This window comes from Orycteropus afer, unplaced genomic scaffold (assembly GCF_000298275.1).
Source record: "Orycteropus afer afer isolate SDZICR_OR568_19922 unplaced genomic scaffold, OryAfe1.0 scaffold00292, whole genome shotgun sequence".
NCBI classification, from domain to species: Eukaryota; Metazoa; Chordata; class Mammalia; order Tubulidentata; family Orycteropodidae; genus Orycteropus; species Orycteropus afer.
This window is the reverse complement of record NW_006921879.1, coordinates 1,072,312-1,083,826: the sequence shown is the minus strand read 5'-3', so window position 1 is coordinate 1,083,826 and position 11,515 is coordinate 1,072,312.

Genomic DNA, 11,515 nt, shown 5'->3' with positions numbered 1-11,515 from the left:
CTGAGACTATGGCCTCTAGCTGCCCTTCAGGTCTGGAATTGAACCCACACCTGTGGTTTTCAGCCAAACAAAAGACAGGCATATGAATTGAACACTTACCTGAGGTAGATACACTCCTTGGAGAGAGCAATCATGGCAGAAAGAAGGGCTGCTTATGCAGGGAGACAGCTCAGGGGGCAGGAGTGCACAGAGGGATGGACACAGGGAAGAGGTCTAACTATGGGGAGGAAGTGGGAGGGGAGCTGTTGCATTGTGGTAAATTGTGGTCAATGTCGTGAGACAAAGGGTATGTGAACTGCTGTATGGAAAGAGAATTTGCTCTGTAAATTTTCACCCAAATCACAATTAAAAAAAAAAAAAAAAAAGATTTACAGCCTTGAAAACCCAATGGAGGTCGTTATGAGTAGAAATCAACTTGATAGCAATCGACGGCACATAACAACAACAACAACAAGCAGTGAGTTTGGTTTTTGTGCATCTGAGTAGCTGTACAACCCAGGCTGGCTGGGCTGATTGGTGCCCCCCCCCCCCACCAGAGGCTCTAAAACTTTTGATGGCTCAGACTGTAAGCACCCTCTAGTGTCTGAGTTCATAGGGTCCTTCTGCTAGAAATTTCTTTCTCCCTAACATCTCCTGCAATGGGGATCGGGGACGGCACTCAGGGGAAAACTCGCATTCTTTATGGAAACAAATCCCTGATGTGCTCTGCACAACACCGGAAGGAGCCGCTGCCCAAAAGGGAGGGGATGTGTAGCAGGGCGCCGCGCCTTTGCCGCCTCGTCTGTTCCCGTGGCTGCCGCACTGGCCGGCAGAGGGCGCTGCGCCGCCAGAATCCCAAGGGCAAAGACCAGACCAACACTTTTCTTGGTTTTGCTTAAGACAACGAAAGACACGCTGGAAATTTCTGGGCTACTGACACAGGGTTGGTGGATAATAGGCGAATTAACACAGACAATTCAAGCAGCACATATATACAGCATTCAAATAACATATTGTAATCTATCATAACTTAGATGCTGTCATGTACTCTCCAGCATTCAACTTGTCACCTTCAGATTTACATTCTAGGTATAAAGGGAAAAAAATAAGATATGTACAGACCACCTACATGTGTTGTGTGCTTTACAGTTTGGCTGCACTGGAGAAGAGCTTATATTTTCCTTGAAATCCATTATATCCACAATCTCCTTCTGAAGAAAGCTTTTCCATCCATAAGAAGGAGCAGCCTAGGTAACCATGTTCTTTACTCTGTAACTCCACCAAAAAGGTGACAGGGCTTTGAATAAAAAGAGGACACCCAACTCTAAGGCTGTCACTCACAGACTGACCAGCCAGGTGCTCAGGGAACAAACTGACGTGAGAATTTCATCTCCGGGATGATGGTGCCTATACTGGTTACTCTTAATTTGCTCTTTTTTTCCTGATGTCATCACAATATTTGTCCTATTTGTCTTCTCAAGAGTTAAGATCTTCATGAGAGCAAATGATTGGCTTGTCCTAGGACTTTGTCCATACCTTAGCTCCTAGGGAGGTGGGAATGGGTAGCTTCTGTAGTGCAAGGTGGGGCCTCTCACCTATCTCAGGGTTCTTCCAAATTGGAAAGGGTTTTCAGGTTTTGGGGCACTAAAAATGACAAATATCTACTAAATTATCCTTTCTGTGTTGCCCTATAATGATCACTTCCCATCTCTTGTGTGACCACCCCCTTACCTGCACAGGACTCCTTTTCTTCCTAGTATCTCTCCTGTTAGAAAATAGTCCTCTCAGGAGCTGGAGCTGTGTTTTGGTTCCCTAGTACTGCTCTGACAAAGATATACCACAAATGGGATGGCGTTAACAAACAGGAGTTTATTCTCTTACAGTTTGGAGGCTTTAAGTCCAAGTTCAAAGTGCCAGGCTCTAGGGGCTGGGTGAAAGCCCCTCAACCTTGGGCTTTAGCTCTGCCTCCTGCTCCCAGCCCACTGAAGCTGGAAGCTTTTCTTCACTCAGCTGCTAGCTGCTGAGGCTGAGAAGCTCAAGGTTGACAAGTAAAAAGGCACAGTACTGATGTTACCAAACCACACAGCAGGCCATTAATTCAAGTCTGTTGAAAGTCCCAAGGTTGGCAGAATGACATGGTTACATGCAGGGTCCGAGTGTGCCATAAGCTGGAGACCATTCCCTAAGCCTTCTCCTTATACCCTGGAAGCAGACCACAGCCCTAAGGCAGCTACTCAGCTGCTTATAGTAGATCCCACCATGGAGTTGATTACCAGTCTCATCATGGGGAGTAACTACCACCAGCTGACCAGCCACTCAACCAGGCCCAGCCAAGTTGACACAAATTTAACTACCACAAGCGGTTTTGTTTTTGTTTTTGACCTCCAGCTATAATGCTAGCTATAAAAGTGCCTTCAATAAATTTTCAATGGAACTTTGTAATAGGTCTAGTTGTTTTCTAGATCCCCATTTTCAGGTTAGGAAAATTCCCTTAAAGAATTTGTCCTCTGAAGGAAGTCCTTCAGGCAGAAGGAAAATAATACCAGATGAAAATATGAGCCCACGGAAGGACTGAAGAGCACTGGAAATTGGAACTACATGGGTGTGTGAATAGCTTCGGAAGTTTTGTCACAGCTCTAAAGTACCAAGTTTTGTTCTTCATAAAGGAATATGTTTATTTTCTAAAGCAGAAACTCTGATAATGTAATTTTATTTACTATTTTAATAAAGTCAAATACAGTAAAACTATTTTCAAAATTAAAAAAAAAATCCTTGGCTTAAAATTTCTTGCCTTGAATATCTTAAATTTATATCCTTTATAAGTCACATGTTCTTTATTTCTAGTTGGCCAAATGATTTTTTTTTTTTTGCTTATTCATTAATCTCCAGTCATTTTACTAGAATGTCTTGGTATAGGTCATTTTTCATTGATATTTTCAGCTATATGATGTACACTTTCAATTTGCACTTGCAAATCTTTTTTTTTTTTTTTGCTTCTGCTAAGTTTTATTGAATTCTAGTTGTCTTATTGTTTGGATTCTTGCTTTGCCTTTCTGCTTTAGGGATTTCTGTTATTCACATGTTAAATCTCCTTTATTGTCTGTAACATTTGTCACTTTCTCTTAAATCCTTTCTCTTAGTTGTCTAAACCAAAAAAAAAAAAAAGTTCACTGCCCTTGAGTGGATTCAACTCAGAGTGACCCTTCTTTGGGTTTCCAAGGCGGTATCTCTACAGAAGTAGAATGCCCAATCTTCCTTCTGAGAAGTGGCTGGTGGGTTTGAACCACCAGCCTTCTGGTTAGCGGTCAAATGCTTTCTAAAACAGAAACACCACAAGTGGATGGCTTTAACAAATAGATATTTATTCTCTCACAGTTAAGAAGATGAAAGTCCAGATTCAGGGTGCCAGCTCTAGAAGTGTTTCTATCTCTGTCGACTCTGGGGGAAGATTCTTGACTCCTTTCAACATTTGTGGGCCCAGCATTCCTTGGAAATTTTCATGTGTCTTGTTCTTTCCCTGGGCCTAGGAGCTTCTCAGGGCTAGGACCCTGGATCCAAAGCATGCGCTCTGTTACCCACTCTTCTTTCTGGTGGTAATAAGCTCCCTCTGATCTCTGCTCAATTGTTTGATCACTTGCATATCTCAAAAGAGATTGACTCAAGATATAACATAATTCTGTAGCTTGTGTCTTGCCTCATTAACACAATTACCTCTTATCCTGCCTCATTAATGTTATAAAAACAATCAACTCACTGCCATCGAATCAGATCTGACTCATAGAGACCCTTCCTTGGGTTTCTGAGGCGGTATCACTAGGGAAGTAGATTGCCCAACCTTCCTTCCGAGGAGTGGCTGGTGGGTTTGAACTGCCAGCCTTCTGGTTAGCAGTCAAATGCCTTAGGCACTACACCACCAGAGCGCCCCATTAATGTTATAGCTGTTAGGATTTACAACACACTAGTCATCAGCCTTAAGGAACCCTGGATGGAGTGGTATGAGTGGTTTAGAGCAGAGCCTTACCAAGAGGAGGAAAAGGCATGGTGAGAATTGCCAACTGATGGGGTCTACAACAATATCTTTACCCCATAGTCACCACTTACTAGTTAAACTCTGTTGTCATCTTTGAAGTCTGAAAGAAAGTTTTTTTTAAAAAAGATTATTTTTATAAAATAGATAAAGGAAAAACCTCGAATAATGAATCCATTTTGTTTTATGCTCACCCTGAGAAAAGTTTTAGAACAAAAAAATTGCAAGTAAGTGAAGTCCTTGCAAGTGCAGTCTCGTGTCTGGGAGTGTTCTTGTTCCATCTGCACTCTGACATTTTCATCTGTAAAATGTCAATGGCCATTTAAGCTCGCCCAAATATCTGTCACTGGGTTGATAAATATGGCTTTTTTATTAAAAGGGCATGCATTTTCCCTTTTCCAGCAGTGACATATGCTGTTTATATTATGAACTGAAACAAAAAAACAAGAACTTAAGCAAGAATAAGTTCCCACCCTGATAATCACATGCTCTTGAAACAGCTCATCAGAAGAGACCACCATCACTGAGGGAAAATTCAAACCCAGTTGTGGTGGTTATGTTTGTGTGTCAAGTTGGCTGGGCATGGTTGAGTGGCTGGGCAGCTGGTGGGAGTTATTCCCCATGATGAGACTGGTAATCACCTCCAGGGTGGGATCTGCCACAAGCAGCTGAGTAGCTGCCTTTGGGATGTGATCTGCTTCCTGTATATAAGGAGAAGCTTTGAGAATGGTCTCTAGCCTATGGCACGCTTGGGCCCTGCAGGTAGCCATGTCATTGCTCAGCAGCCTGCTATGCTCTGCTGACCTTGGGACTTACAATGGACTTATGTTAATGGCCTGCCATGTGGTTTGGTAACATCGGGACTGCGCCTTTTGACTTGTCAACCTTGGAGCTTCTCAGCCGCAGCAGCCAGCAGCTGTCTGAGTGAAGAAACGCCTCTAGCTCCAGTGGGCTGGGAGCAGGAGGCAGAGCTGGACCCCAAGGTTGAGGGGCTTTCACCCAGCCCCTAGAGCTTGGCACTTTCAACTTGGACTTAAAGCCTCCAAATTGTAAGAATAAACTCCTGCTTATTAAAGCTATCCCATTTGTGGTATATTCGTGTCAGAGTGGCACTAGGTAACCAGAACACCAGATATCAGTTCTCAGGTGTTGCCCTGACTAGGGGAAGTAACTGAAACACTCAAGAAGAAGAAAAAAAAGAAAGAAAGACAAACACAAACCAAATTCACTGCCATGGATAGTCGATTTCAATTCATAGTGACCGACACTGTGTTTCCAAGGCTGTAAAGCTTTAGGGAAATAGATTGCTCCGTCTTCAGGTACAGTAAGTGATGGTGCATCTCTAGGATGGACAACTATGCTACCATCTTAAATTGCACTCCAAGAGAATATTTATGGAAATAGGATAGTAGTCTCTTTATGTTGCAAAGCAAAAAAAACAGACGATAGAATAAAACATGTAATATCACACATTCCAGTTTTAAATATAATCAGAAGAAAACGTTTATCTGTCAGAGAGTCCACTCCAGCTCTTGGTGACCCATGTACAAGAGAATGAAACATTGGCCAGTCCTGTGTCGTCATTACCATTGTTGGTAGGCTCAAGGCCATTCTTCAGGCCACTGGGTGCTTTAAGTCCCACCCACCCTGGGGGCTCACCTCCCAGCACTGTGCTGACAAAGCTCTGTGGTGATCCACAGACAGTTTTTTCTTTTTTGGGTTAATTTTTTGGAAGTGAACAACCAGGCCTGTCTTCCCAGCCTTTTCCAGTCTGGAAGCTCCACTGAAACCTGTTCACCATGGGGGTCCTGCTCGTGTTTGAAATACTGGTAGCATAGCTTCTAATAAAGTAGCACATACAAACAGCCACAGTATGACAAACTGACAGAGAGGTGGTGGTATCAGAAAAAATACAGGCTGCAAATTTGTAAATATGAAGAGTGTTTATCTTTGGATGATGACAGTAATTTACAGTTGATTAGGGATTTTTGGTTTTTTAGATTTGCAATTTCTAAAGAAATTCCTAATCTTTCTGTCTTGAATATGCACTACTTCTCTAATTAGAAAAAAAAAAATTTTGTGTTATTTAAAAATATTGGCTTCTAAAATTAGATATTCTGAGATCTTGTTCAGCCCTTCTTGTGTCAGTGGGGACGGCACACATGAACTCCCCCTCTGTGTTGGTGATATTGACCAAGAAATACTTGGAATCCCAGGATTTGCTCAGAGGATTCTTGTCTAACCTTTTTCCAGGGGAAATCCATTTCTTTTTCCCAAGAACCCCTCCAGGAATGTACTTCTCCTCTGGATAACTGGAATTTCCTCTTGTTGTCTTTCAGAAGGCTGTTGGTAGCATGTGCCGTCCAGGGAAATTCTTCTTTCTATACAGCGATATTTTCTTTCAAGAAGAATCATCACTGACTTTTGCCTTGGCCTCCTTTCATTATTTCTTAAGAAGAAGTTTTGTGTGAAGACAAAAGCATGTGCTTTTTATGAAGACAGGTCTTTGTTGTTGTAGTTCCCAACAAGTTGGCTGCCAAGCACAGCGACCTTATATAATAGAACAAAACATTGCCCAGTCCCGTGCTAGCCTCACAATCTTTGCTGTGTCTGAGCACATTGTTGCAGTCATTGTGTCACTTCATCTCCTGGAGGATTCCCCTCATTTTTGCTGACCCCTCCGCTTTACCAAGCACGATGTCCTTTCCTAGTGACTTGTCTTTCCTAATGATTTGTCTAAAGTGAGCAAAACAAAGTCCCTCCATCCTCACTTCTAAGGAGTATTCTGACTGTACTTTCTCCTACATGGTTTCTTTGTCCTTTTGGCAAACCATTGTTGGTGTTGTTGGGTGCCATCGAGTCGGCTCTGACTCACAGCGACTCTACGCACAACAGAACGAAACACTGCCTGGTCCTGTGCCAGCCTCACGATTCCTGCTATTCCTGAGCCCATTGTTACAGCCACTGTGTCTATCCGTCTCATTAAGGCCTTCCTCTTCTTTGCTGACCCTCCACTCTACCAAGCATGATATCTTTCTCCAGGGAATGGGCCCTTCTGACAACATGACCAAAGTAGGTGAAACAAAGTCTGGCCATTCTCGCTTCCAAGGAGCACTCTGGCTGCACTTCTTCCAGGACAGATTTGTTGGTTCTTTTGTCAGGCCATGGTACTCTTAGTATTCTTCGCCAGCACCACAACTCAATATTCTTCACTAACACCAGAGTACTTTTAAGCTGTGTGACCTCAGACAAGGTGTTTATCTATTCTGAGCCACCAGAGAGTACTGCAGGGAGGTTGTATTAGCTACAGAAGAGTCCTTAGAATCTAAATCATTCAAGCACCAGAAAAGGCAAGGATATTTGTTCAGCTGCCATTGCAAGCAAATGCCAGAACAGGGATCTACCCAAGGATGCCTTACTCAGCAAGTTCCGTGACCATAGGGGAAATAAAGCCACATATACCAATATCACATAGAATAATGAAGGTAACACTATAGCTGTAGAAAAGTAGCATATTGGCTCTTTCGGGCAACAAGACTAAATTTATTGACAGATCTAATATAGTTTCATGCTTTAAGGCCTATGAAGAAAACAGGAAGTTTCTTTTCTACATGACTAGTGGGCAGAGAAAAGTAACTACAGGGTATGCCCGTTATTACTGTGTAGAATATTCTCTCTTCAAATCTCGCATGTCCAGATTCTCAGCTTCAATGTAATTAAGAGATCATCAGAGAAAAGTCCATACGTATTAATTCATATAATCCTAGCACTTAGATCTGGGTTTGACACAGGATAGACTTTCATGTTGACTTAATTGGAGAGAAGTTTCCCTTATCCTCCTCTCATCTAGCTAAAGAGCTGGTTTTACCCCTGTGGGTATAAGGGGATATATACCATAAACTACACACACACATACACACACACTCACACACTCTGAACTGAATGTCCAGAGAAAAGAAGCTTATTGGTCAGCCATACTCACCCAGAACACTGAACACCTGAGTTAAATAAGTTCATGAAGATGGGCAAATACAGAAAGGGAATTATTTCTGAACTCATGATGTTGGAAAGAAATAGGGAAAGAAGTTGAATTATTTAGGCTGAAGCTCAGGAAGTAAGGCAAGACTTTAAATCTTATTATCATGCTATTCTGGTTACCTAGTGCCGCTCTGACAGAAATATACCACAAATGGGATGGCCTTAACAAACAGGAGTTTATTCTTACAATTTGGAGGCTTTACATCCAAGTTCAAAGTGCCAGGCTCTAGGGGCTGAGTGAAAGCCCCTCAACCTTGGGGTCCGGCTCTGCCTCCTGCTCCCGGCCCACTGGAGCTAGAGGTATTTCTTCACTCAGACAGCTGCTGGCTGCTGCGGCTGAGAAGCCCCAAGGTTGACAAGGAAAAAGGCACAGTCTCAATGTTACCAAACCACAGGGCAGGCCATTAACATAAGTCCATTGTAAGTCCCAAGGTCAGCAGAGCATAGCAGGCTGCTGAGCAATGACACAGCTACATGCAGGGTCCAAGCGTGCCAGAGGCTAGAGACCATTCTCAAAGCTTCTGCTTATATACAGAAAGCAGACCACATACCCAAAGGCAGCTACTCAGCTGCTTGTGGTAGATCCCACCATGGAGCTGATTGCCAGTCTCCTCATGGGGAATAACTCCCACCAGCTGCCCAGCCACTCAACCAGGCCCAGCCAAGTTGACACAAATATAACCACCACACATGCCTACAATTGTGATTGTGGGATATAATGAAATGAGTAAGACTGAGCATTTACAACAGAGACAGACAATGTCTGGTACATGATATGTGGGCCAAGAGAGCTCCATCTTCAAAAGGAAAGGTAAAGTAAGGAGGTGCTGAAGGGACTTAGGACAGATTTAGAGAATTCCAAGCAAATCTTCATTCTCCAGACAATTTACAAAGGGAAAAAAATCACCTTACCCTTTGCTCTTCTGATTCCTTATATCCTATGTAGATAGAACTAGAAGGCTGGTGGTTCAAATCCACCAGCCACTCCTTGGAGGGAAGGTTGGGCAATCTACTTTCATAGAGATACCGCCTCAGAAACCCAAGGAGAGGTTGCTATGAGTTGGATCTGACTTGACGGCAGTGAGAGATGTCAGTATAAAGTGATCAGTGTAACTTTTCTGAGTCACATTTAACACCCAAAAAGAAGCTAAAAAAGATATTCTGGTAAGTATATTTTATGTCAACTAAAGTAATACCTAATGTGTCCTACAATATTCTATATTTAATTTTAAAACTTTGTAGGTAAATATGAGAGTTAGAAAAAGGGAAGGATAGGGAAATTCATACCATGTTAACAATCAGGCCTCCAAATGGAGGCAAATAAAAGAGGCACTTGTTTCCTTATGGAAGCCCTGGTGCCAAGGCCTTTGGCTAGGAAAACACTGGTGTTAGTCAGGTGTTGGGGAAGGAAGTTGTCCTTCAGGGATGAATGGTGATTCATGCAGCCAAAACAGTCAGCAAACATGTGCTGGCATGGCAAAGGACTTCATTCTTAAAGGAAGAGAAAAATCAAAGAGACCTGGAGTTATGAAAAATGCAGAGGGTGGAGCCTGCAATGAGCAGGAATGGAGGGGTGCTCTGCGAAGATGGATGTGAAAAGAACATCCACGCTTCCATTGCGCTTTTGATTATTTTGCAGTCTTGATAGCGTCTCAAAAATGGAAATGCAGTAATAGAGGGGATAGTGCCCTCTGGTGACACACAAGGAGATCTGCACTCTAGACTCTGGTCTTGTTTCCCCTCTAATCTTGAACAAGAAATGGATGGCCCTTAGTCTTCTTGGCCTTCTGCTGCTGCTCTTCCGGGTGGAGTTGTATGTGTCTCTCCCTTCTTTGCTCAGACAGTACTCATAAACTGAGCCCTACTCTCAAGCACTTTGATTCAAGATCCAGGGTCAGGGATAACAAATACTGTGTTATCATGTATGGTCTATACTGGCAACATCAAAATCATTTATAGAGATGAAAGTAGCACCCTCTGTGAAGAGAAGAGCAATGTACCAAATATGAGTGATCAACACAGTGGCATTGAGGAAGAGGAATAAAGAGGTACATGGGAGGTGCAGACAACAAAGATGAACCCTTTTGTAAATACAGTACTGCATTGTCAGTGAAGGCAAACATGGCTATATGGGTGGATAGATGGGTGGACAGGCTGAACTATTATGTATGTCTGTGTAGGGGGGAGTGTGCCCAAGACCATGTATAGGGTTGGCAGACAATGTTTCTACAAGTGTATTGCTATGTTCTGTAAGAATTCCCAGGTGTATAGTAGAGCTGACAAAGGACAAGGTTGCAGTCAATTTTTGGTCATAGTCAGCTATCTAGAGGGAGTGAGTAGTTGGACCTGTGGGTTCAACTCCAGACCTGAAGGGAAGCTAGGGGCCATAGCCTCAAGGGTTTCATCAGACTCTATAAGATCAGCAAATTTGGTCTTTTTTTTTTAATGACTTTGAGTTTTGTTCCACATTGTTCTCTCTCTCTATCCAGGATCTCCTACATAGATCTTCCTCTGAGTGGTTGACAGTGGTAGCTGGGCACCATCTACTTCTTCTGGTCTTGTCATATAGGCTGAAGATCTCATGGTGTACCAGTCCCCATAAGTGTACCTTTTTAGTCTCCCTGGTTCCTCCTGAGGAGTTCGGGTGGAGTAGTGCCTAAAGCATTTGACTGCTAACCAGAAGGCTGGCGGTTCAAACCCACTAGCCACTCCTTGGAGGGAAGGTTGGGTAATCCACTTCCGCAGTGATACTACCTCGGAAACCCAAGGAGGGGTTGCTATGAGTTGGATCTGACTCGACAGCAGTGGGATTGGTTCCTCCTGGGAGATATCTTGGCTTAGTTTTGATAGTTTTGCAGTTCTGCCAGATGATGAAAAACCCTTGTGGAGCTTACAGAGATGGTCATTTCTCTAAGCATCAGAAAACACCAGCTTCATTATTTTTTGTAGTTGCAGAATTCTCTCTAACAAACCCTCCAGGTGGGTCTGATTTGGGGGTTCCAGTACTATTTTTTTACTAGGTTACCACCACCATTTTGCTCCTTTTTCTGCAAATTATATGATTAAGGACAGGTTTACATATGTACAGTTGCCTTGCAAGATTATAGCCATGATTGCTCGAAGGAAATAGTTCAAGACCTAGGAAAGACTACCATACCTCTTGGTAGTTTCAAAAGAATTTCCTGCTAATTAATTTCCATTGAAAACTTAGCAGCTAATCAAAGACATGTAAAAAATTCAAATTAAAGTGTCCAGATATGAATGGGATGATTGTGCCACACCAACATGTGAGTTTTGTAATGAAATAGACCAGGGGATAGACAACATCAGAAAGGAAGAAAAGGAGACATAAAAGGAAGAAAAGAGGGAGGGAGGGGAGGCGGGGCAAGATGGCGGACTAGGCAGAAGGATTGCACAGACCCTCTTCAACAAAGAAAAGGGAAACCAATTAACACAGACACAGAAGATAAT